This window comes from Lolium rigidum, chromosome 1, assembly GCF_022539505.1.
Source record: "Lolium rigidum isolate FL_2022 chromosome 1, APGP_CSIRO_Lrig_0.1, whole genome shotgun sequence".
Taxonomy (NCBI): domain Eukaryota; kingdom Viridiplantae; phylum Streptophyta; class Magnoliopsida; order Poales; family Poaceae; genus Lolium; species Lolium rigidum.
Genome location: NC_061508.1, coordinates 145791701 through 145802429, shown reverse-complemented (window position 1 = coordinate 145802429; position 10729 = coordinate 145791701).

Below are 10729 nucleotides of genomic sequence, written 5' to 3'. Positions count from 1 at the left end.
ATTATATCATCCTCCTCTCTTGATCCTTGAAAACTTCCTTCACACCAAACTCAAAACAATCTCATTAGAGGGTTAGTGCATAATCAAAAATTCACATGTTCAGCAAGGACACAATCATTCCCAACACTTCTGGACATTACCCAAGGTTACTGAAATTTAATGGAGCAAAGAAATCCACTCAAACACAGTATAAGAGGCAATGCGAAATAAAAGGCAGAATATGTCAAAACAGAACAGTCCGTAAAGACGAATTTTTTCGAGGCACTTAACATGCTCAGATGGAAAAGCTCAAATTGAATGAAAGTTGCGTACATATCTGAGGATTACTTATGATTTTTTTCAAGATTTTAAGCCTACATAGAGAACAGCTCAAATTCGTGACAGCTAAAAATCTGTTCCTGCGCAGAAATCCAAATCTAGTATCAACTTTCTATCAAAGACTTTACTTGGCACAACAATGCAATAAAGTAAAGATACAAAGGTATTGCTACCGTAGTAACAAGCACCTTGACTCAAATATAAAACAAAAATTGCAGAAATAAAATAATGGGTTGTCTCCCATAAGCACTTTTCTTTAACGCCTTTCAGCTTGGCGCAGAAAGTGAAAATCAAGTAACATCAAGAGAAGAAGCATCAACATCATAATTTGTTCTAATAATAGAATCAAAAGGCAACTTCATTCTATTTCTAGGGAAGTGTTCCATACCTTTCTTAAGAGGGAATTGATATTTAATATTTCCTTCTTTCATATCAATAGTAGCACCAACGGTTCGAAGAAAGGGTCTTCCCAAAATAATAGGACAACATGCATTGCATTCAATATCCAAAACAACAAAATCAACGGGGACAAGGTTATTGTTAACCGTAATGTTAACATTGTCAATCCTCCCCAAAGGTTTCTTTATAGAATTATCAGCAAGATTAACATCCAAATAACAATATTTCAAAGGTGGCAAGTCAAGCATATCATAGAGTTTATTAGGCATAACAGAAATACTTGCACCAAGATCACATAAAGCATTACAATCAAAATCACTGAACTTCATTTTAATGATGGGCTCCCCCAACCATCTTCTAACTTCCTTGGAATAGAAACTTCAAGTTTTAATTCCTCTTCTCTAGCTTTAATGAGAGCATTTGTAATATGTTTTGTAAAGGCCAAATTTATAGCACTAGCATTAGGACTTCTAGAAAGTTTTTGCAAGAACTTAATAACTTCAGAGATATGACAATTATCAAAATCAAAACCATTATGATCTAAAGCAATGGGACCATTATCCCCAACACTTTGAAAAATTTCAGCACTTTTATCACAAACAGTTTCAGCAGTTTCAGGCAATTTTGCACGCTTTGTAGTAGAAGTAGAAACATTGCCAACACCAATTATTTTACTATTGATAGTAGGAGGTTTAGAAACATGTGAAGCATCAACATTACTAGTAGTGGTTATAGTCCAAACTTTAGCTATATTATTCTCTTTAGCAAGTTTTTCTTCTCTTTCCCACCTAGCATGCAATTCAGCCATCATTCTAATATTGTCATTAATTCGAACTTGGATAGCGTTTGCTGTAGCAAATGACTTAATATCTTTATCTTCATTAGGCATAACTTTCGGTTTTAAAAGATCAACATCAGCAACAAGACTATCGACCTTAGAAGCAAGAACATCAATTTTGCCAAACTTTTCCTCAACAGATTTGTTAAAAGCGGTTTGTGTACTAATAAATTCTTTAAGCATGACTTCAAGACCAGAGGGTACACTCTGTAACGGCCCCGGGTAGCACCCCTATTAGATTGTTTGTTCTTTTTCTTTTATGCATCATCATGTCATCATGCATAGTTTTGGATCCCAAAATTATTTTATTAAAACATATTTTGTTTCTTAAAATAATTCACCTCCTTTTATCTCAAAATAAAATATAGTTTCTTCTTATTTTTCTATCCTAAAAACCTATTTGAAAAATGGTTTTAAAATAAACAGGAAAACAAATAAAAAGAAAACAGTTTAAAACAAAATAAAAAAAAGGAGGCAGACCTCCCTACCGGCCCAAGGCCCACCCCGGTGGAAACCCTAGCCAGCCTCCACCTCTCCCCTGGACATTTTGCAGTCCACCTCCCCGCCGCCGGCCCCTTTTTCGAAAATCCCCCTGTCTTTTCTCTTTTTGCGCTCAGCTCCCTCCACCTCTCCAGTCTCGCTGCGAACCGCTCGACCCCGAGCCCGCAGCCTCGCTCGACCCCGAGCCTCCTCGCTCTCTCTCTCAGGCACGAGAGCGCGCGGCGCCTCCTTCCGCTCCAAGCCGGCGGTCGCCGCCGGCCCTCGCTCTTCCCCGGCCGGTGCACGTCCTCCCGCGGCGCGCCGCCTCTCACCTCACTCGGTCACCGCCCCGCGGCAGGCCCCGCGCCCGAACTTCTCCTCCGCGCGAGCCGCCTCGGCCTCCTTCCACCGCGCGTCTCCTCGCTCGCCCGGCCCCGCTTCGCCCTTGCCGAGCCACCCCGCGCGCAGCTCTCCGGCTGGCCGCGCGACGCCCTCCTCCTCGCGCTGCCTCCTCGCTTCCGACGCGAGCATCTCCGTGCGTCCCTCGCCCGTTCCTCAACCGACCACCTCGTTGCGGATCCTCTCCGTCTCGGCCGCCCGTTTCGTCCTCGACCGAGGCGACCTCCGCTCCTCCTCGCCCCGTGGTCGTCCGCCCTCGTTCATCCTCGTTCTCCACCTTGTGTCCGCGACCTCCGCCTCCTTGCCGTGATGCACACCAAGTCCGAGCATGGATGTTCGTCTCCACTTCATGTCATGTTTCGTTCGCTACGCCCGTCGCCTGCTTGTGCTTTTGTCCGATAAGGGAATCACATCTTGCAGGGAGTAAAGTCATAGCAGTAGTCTTGGTATGGTGGTAACCGTGTACTGCAGTTTTGCTTCTGTTCAATACGACGCCATGGCCTCCTTGTTCACAGCTCTAACCTTTGTGACCTGGTTTCATTCACAGTACGTGTTGCCTCTTGTTCGGGTCACCTCAAGCAGCATGTTGCCATTGGAAGACAACCGGTACCCTTCCATGTTCACCACCGACGTTTGAAAATTGAACCCCAAGTTCTCCCTCTCCGACCTCGAAGGCCGATGCATAGGCTTCCTCTTCAACCCGGCGACCATCTTTGTTCCGTTATCGTGAGACCCTAATCCTATCCCTATTTTATAAATATGTCATCTATAACTTGTGCATTACCATACATGATGCATCGCATCGCATATCTCATGGGTTCGGGTAAATAGTGAATCACCTAATTAAATATGGAATATGTGGGATATTATATATATGTTGTCCCGGTTCCATTTAATTTTGATGTAGCTCACCCCTGCCATGTTTGCTATGCTAATCCACCCTTAATATTGGTGGTATAAAATGCAACTCCAACCTAATCTGCTTGTCCGGGGTTCCGATCCCGCTTAAATTGGATAATTGCATTGCACTATCAATTGCCATGTCATGCATATCATCCTGATCATGCTGGATCTTCTTTATCCGTAGTAGTAAGACTTGCACCTGTTGTTTGTCCAGCATTTGCTTCTTCGCGGATAGGAACACGAAGTGGTGCGGTGAGATACGCCAAGTTCTCCGGATGTCCCTCGGCAAGGTTTAACAGGCAAGCATTTCCCCTATACTCCTGCCCCTGCAGAAGTCGCTCACCTATTTTGTTTTGCCTTCTCCCTCATGCTATCCTTAAGTTGCGTTCTTGTCACGTGTCCTTTCCACTTGTTACCTCAAGCAGCCCATATTGCCACCACCACCTCCTACGGCTATTGTTTGATTATCGAGTCTGCCCTTGCGAGTCGTAGTGCATGCTAGTGCTGTTTTATCTCGTTACCGTTGCTGCTATCTTATCAGGTTATATGTTGGGAAGAATCATGGTTACTTTAGTTGTTGATAATTGTTTAGAGGAGGCATCGGTGGGTCAGCTGCTTGTTTTGTGACGGCTCACTTGTGTTTCCTAAATAACCTAGGACCCGAGTTCTTGTTATCTGTTCCGAGACTGAGCGCTCTAACCACACGTGGGTATGCTTACCGGGTCTCCCTCGACCACTGCCGGAATCTACAGCTTTGTCCAGTGGCCACAACTAGTTTGAATGTTTGTTTTGTTTCTTCCGGGCGTGCAAGCTTGTTTCTTTGTGGTCAGATGATATGATGTTACTTTTGGGGAAGCCATGTTGCCTTGTAACCCCGTTGTCTCTTGCACGTCCGTAGGTGCGGCACGTATTGTTAAGAGGTCATCCTCTAGTGGGCTCTGATCTTCTTAGCCGTTCTCGCAACAGCTAGGTCCGCGTCAGAGTTCCGATCGGGCTCTGAAACGGGTTTAACTTAGTTAGGTGGCTTCCTGGACATTGTTGTAGTGAAGGAGAGTGCGAGTCGTGATATCCACCTGTCGCAAGTGGGTTGAGCGTGCGTGTGGGCACATTTGGGCACCCCTGCAGGGTTACAATCTTATCGATAAGCCGTGTCCGCGGTTATGGACGACTTGGAGCTGTATGACTCGACCATAGACAACTTACACCTGTTGTTTCAATGCTAATAACTTGCTAGTAAGATAGAACAACTTAAATAATAACTGGTTAAAACTTGTCAACAGTGTGAGTGCCTTTGCTAGTACTTCTTGGCGAAGGGAGAACACATCGGCTGTGTTATGTTTGCAGAGTATAGAACTGTTAGTTGTGCGCTGTCTCACCTTTCTCTGATAGACGACTGTTGTAGAGTGTCTCTATAGGTTTTTAGTGCTTGCGCGCTGCCGCTTAACCCCACCATATTGCCTATGACGTTCCTCTTGCGTCCTCTAAGTCCCCTGCGTGCCTCAAGTACAAAGGACGACTGGTTGACGAATGCTTATACGTCTTGAAGTCTTGTTAAGTACGAACTCGTACTTATTGCTGCTTCTACGGGATATAACCGGGCAGGTATGAAGATATGTTCGAAGAAGACGACGCTAGCAAGGTTACCCTTCCGGCTTGGCCTGGGAAGGGTTATGGACGCCGCTGGTTATCTTCAGGACTCTTAGTCCAATTTGTATCTTGTCCGTACTCGGACGTATTCGATCTTCTGTATGATTTGGATCTTTGTATTGTATATTTGTATCTTGACTCGTTGGAGTTGTTGTTGTAATATATGTTTCTTGTGGGCTCTATTGTAAATCTGTTGTAATGTTACCGCTCGTGTTAATTCCTCTGGCATCACGTGTGTGATTCGTCGCGCACGTCGTGTCGGAGGGCGTCTCTGAAGCGATATCGTGCGGATTTTGGCGGGATCGCTGGAATCCTCATGGTACCGGTTCCGGGGCGTCACACACTCCTACTATTGTTGTAAGAATTACCATAATAATTACCATAACCATTACCATTATTAGAAGGATATGGCCTATAGTTGTTGTTACCAAAATTATTCCTATAAGCATTGTTGTTGAAATTATTATTTTTAATGAAGTTCACATCAACATGATCTTCTTGAGCAACCAATGAAGCTAAAGGAACATTATTAGGATCAACATGAGATTTACCATTAACAAGCATAGACATAATAACATCGATCTTATCACTCAAGGAGGAGGTTTCTTCAACGGAATTTACCTTCTTACCTTGAGGAGTCCTTTCAGTGTGCCATTCAGAGTAGTTGATCATCATATCATCAAGAAGCTTTGTTGCAGCACCCAAAGTGATGGACATAAAAGTACCTCCAGCAGCTGAATCCAATAGGTTCCTTGAAAAAAAAAATTAATCCTGCATAAAAGGTTTGGATGATCATCCAAGTAGTTAGTCCATGGGTGGGGCAATTCTTTACCAAAGATTTCATTCTCTCCCATGCTTGGGCAACATGTTCATTATCCAATTGCTTAAAGTTCATAATGCTACTTCTCAAAGATATAATTTTAGCAGGAGGATAATATCTTCCAATGAAAGCATCTTTACATTTAGTCCATGAATCAATACTATTTTTAGGCAGAGATAGCAACCAATCTTTAGCTCTTCCTCTCAGAGAGAAAGGAAACAATTTCAGTTTTATAATATCCCCATCTACATCCTTATACTTTTGCATTTCACAAAGTTCAACAAAATTATTAAGATGGGCAACAACATCATCAGTACTAACACCAGAAAATTGCTCTCTCATGACAAGATTTAGTAAAGATGGTTTAATTTCATAAAATTCTGCTGTAGAAGCAGGTGGAGCAATAGGAGTGCCATTGAAATCATTATTATTGGTGCTAGTGAAGTCACACAACTTAGTGTTCTCAGGAGTATTCATTTTAACAATAATAAAAATAAGTAAAGCAAACCGAATTAAATAAAGTAAAACAAGTAACTAATTTTTTTGTGTTTTTGATATAAAGAAAGCAAACAAGACAGAAAATAAAATAAAGCAAGACAATAAACAAAGTAAAGAGAATGGGTGTGAGAGACTCCCCTTGCAGCGTGTCTTGATCTCCCCGGCAACGACGCCAGAAAAGTAGCTGCTTGCGCGTGGCGGGGCTTGCAACGGCGCCAGAAAAGTAGCTTCTTGTGACGGTAAAGCACACGTCCGTTGGGAACCCCAAGAGGAAAGTATGATGCGTATAGCAGCGAGTTTCCCCTCAATAAGAAACCAAGGTTATCGAACCAGTAGGAGATGAAGGCCACGTGAAGGTTGTTGGTGAAGGAGTGTAGTGCGGCGCAACACCAGGGATTCCGGCGCCAACGTGGAACCTGCACAACACAATCAAGATACTTTGCCCCAACTTAACGAGTGAGGTTGTCAATCTCACCGGCTTGCTGAAAACAAAGGATTAAACGTATGGTGTGGAGAATGATGTTTGCTTGCAAAGAAAAACAGAGAACAATGATTGCAGTAGGTTGTATTTCAGATGTAAAAGAATGGACCGGTGTCCATAGTTCACTAGTGGTGTCTCTCCAATAAGATAAATAACATGTTGGGTGAACAAATTACAGTTGGGCAATTGACAAATAGAGAGGGCATAACAATGCAAATACATATCATGATGACTACTATGAGATTTACTTAGGGCATTACGACAAAGAACATAGACCGCTATCCAGCATGCATCTATGCCTAAAAAGTCCACCTTCGGGTTAGCATCCGCACCCCTTCCAGTATTAAGTTGCAAACAACAGACAATTGCATTAAGTACTGTGCGTAATCTAAACAATACAAATATCCTTAGACAAAGCATTGATGTTTTATCCCTAGTGGCAACAGCAAATCCACAACCTTAGAACTTTCTGTCACTGTCCCAGATTCAATGGAGGCATGAACCCACTATCTAGCATAAATACTCCCTCTTGCAGTTACAAGTATCAACTTGGCCAGAGCCTCTACTAGCAACGGAGAGCATGCAAGATCATAAACAACACATATATGATAGATCAATAATCAACTTGACATAGTATTCCATATTCATCGGATCCCAACAAACACAACATGTAGCATTACAAATAGGTGATCTTGATCATGATAGGCAGCTCACAAGCTCTAAACATGATGGCATAATAGGAGAAGACAACCATCTAGCTACTGCTATGGACCCATAGTCCAAGGATGAACTACTCAAGCATCAGTCCGGAGGCGGGCATGGTGATGTAGAGCCCTCCGGTGATGATTCCCCTCTCCGGCAGGGTGCCGGAGGAGATCTTCAGAACCCCCCGAGATGGGGTTGACGGTGACGGCGTCTCTGGAACTTTTCTCGTATTTTGGCTCTCGGTACTAGGGTTTTCCGATACGAAGTAATATATAGGCGAAGAGGCAGCGTCGGGGGAGCCAGGGGGTGGGCTCCCCACACCTGGGCGCGACAGGGGGCCTGGCCGCGCCGCCCTATGGGGTGGCCCCCCTGCTGGCCGTCTTCGACTCTTCTTCGATGTTCTGGAATCCTCCGTGGAAAATAGGGCCGTGGGCTTTAGTTTCGTCCAATTCCGAGAATATTTCCTGTGTAGGATTTCTGAAACCAAAAACAGCAGAAAACAGAAGCCGGCGCTTCGGCATCTAGTTAATAGGTTAGTACCGGAAAATGCATAAAAATGATATAAAGTATGTATAAAACATGTGAGTATTGTCATAAAACTAGCATGGAACATAAGAAATTATAGATACGTTGGAGACGTATCAAGCATCCCCAAGCTTAGTTCCTACTAGCCCTCGAGTAGGTAAACGATAAAAAGAATAATTTTTGAAGTGACATGCTACCAACATGATCTTGATCAATACTATTGTAAAGCATATGAGATGAATGAAGTGACTCAAAGAAATGGTCTATAGTTTACTAACAAATAGATAATGACTAAACAACTGAATCATATAGCAAAAACTTTTCATGAATAGTACTTTCAAGACAAGCATCAAAAAGTCTTGCATAAGAGCTAACTCATAAAGCAATAGATTCTTAATAGAAGGTTTTGAAGCAACACAAAGGAAGCTTTAAGTTTCAGCAGTTGCTTTCAACTTTCAACATGTATAACTCATGGATAATTGTCAACACACAGTAATATGATGAGTGCAAATAAGCAAGCATGTAAGAATCAATGCACACAGTTGACACAAGTGTTTGCTTCTAAGATAGAAAGAAGTAGGTAAACTGACTCAACATAAAGTAAAAAAGAAAGGCCCTTCACAGAGGGAAGCAGGGATTAAATCATGTGCTAGGGATTTTCAAGTTTTGAAATCATATAGAGAGCATAAAAGTATAGTTTTGGGAGGTGTTTGTTGTTGTCAACGAATGGTAGTGGGCACTCTAACCCTCTTGTCAAACAGACTTTCAAAGAGCGGCTCCCATGAAGGACGTTATCTCCACCAGCAAGGTAGATCATCCATCTTCTCTTTTGTTTACACATGTACTTTAGTTTTATTTAGAGATGACACTCCTCCCAACCTTTTTCTTTCACAAGCCATGGCTAAACGAATCCTCGGGTGCCTTCCAACATTTCACATACCATGGAGGAGTGTCTATTTGCAAAATTAAGTTGCTTACTGATGAATCAGGGCAAAACATGTGAAGAGAATTATTAATGAAAGTTAATTAATTGGGGCTGGGAACCCTGTTGCCAACTCTTTTTGCAAAATTATTGGATAAGCGGATGAAGCCACTAGTCCATTGGTGAAAGTCTGCCCAACAAGATTGAAAGATAAAACACCACATACTTCCTCATGAGCTATAAAACATTGACACAAATAAGAGATAATAACTTTTTGAATTGTTTAAAGGTAGCACATGAAGTATTTACTTGGAATGGCAGAAAAATACCACGTAGTAGGTAGTTATGGTGGACACAAATGGCATAAGTTTTGGCTCAAGGTTTTGGATGCACGAGAAGCATTCCCTCTCAGTACAAGGCTTTGGCTAGCAAGGTTGTTTGAAGCAAACACAAGTATGAACCGGTACAACAAAACTTACATAAGAACATATTGCAAGCATTATAAGACTCTACACTTGTCTTCCTTGTTGCTCAAACACTTTTACCGAGAAAATATCTAGACCTTAGAGAGACCAATCATGCAAACCAAATTTCAACAAGCTCTACGGTAGTTCTCCACTAATAGGTTTAAACTACATGATGCAAGAGCTTAAACATGATCTACTTGAGAGCTCAAAACAATTGCCAAGTATCAAATTATTCAAGACAATATACCAATTACCACATGAAGCATTTTCTGTTTCCAACCAAATAGCAATAAGTGCGTAGCTTTCAGCTTTTGCCATTGAACATTAAAAGTAAAAGCGAAGAACACTAGTGTTCATATGAAAAAGCGGAGCGTGTCTTTCTCCCACACAAGGATTGCTAGGATCCGAATTTATTCGAGAGAATGAAAATAACAAAACGAAAATAAAAGCACACGAGACGCTCCAAGTAAAGCACATAAGATGTGACGAAATAAAAATATAGTTTCACTAGAGGTGACTCGATAAGTTGTTGATGAAGAAGGGGATGCCTTGGGCATCCCCAAGCTTAGATGCTTGAGTCCTCTTGAAATATGCAGGGTTGAACCACGGGGGCATCCCCAAGCTTGGACTTTTCACTCTTCTTGATCATATTATATCATCCTCCTCTCTTGATCCTTGAAAACTTCCTTCACACCAAAGTCAAAACAATCTCATTAGAGGGTTAGTGCATAATGAAAAATTCACATGTTCAGCAAGGACACAATCATTCCCAACACTTCTGGACATTACCCAAGGTTACTGAAATTTAATGGAGCAAAGAAATCCACTCAAACACAGTATAAGAGGCAATGCGAAATAAAAGGCAGAATCTATCAAAACAGAACAGTCCGTAAAGACGAATTTTTTCGAGGCACTTAACACGCTCAGATGGAAAATCTCAAATTGAATGAAAGTTGCATACATATCGGAGGATTACTCATGAACTTTTTCAAGATTTTAAGCCTACAGAGAGAACAGCTCAAATTCGTGACAGCTAAAAATCTGTTCCTGCGCAGAAATCCAAATCTAGTATCAACTTTCTATCAAAGAATTTACTTGGCACACCAATGCAATAAAGTAAAGATACAAAGGTATTGCTACAGTAGTAACAAGCACCTTGACTCAAATATGAAACAAAAATTGCAGAAATAAAATAATGGGTTGTCTCCCATAAGCGCTTTTCTTTAACGCCTTTCGGCTAGGCGCGAAAGTGTAAATCAAGTAACATCAAGAGAAGAAGCATCAACATCATAATTTGTTCTAATAATAGAATCAAAAGGCAAATTCA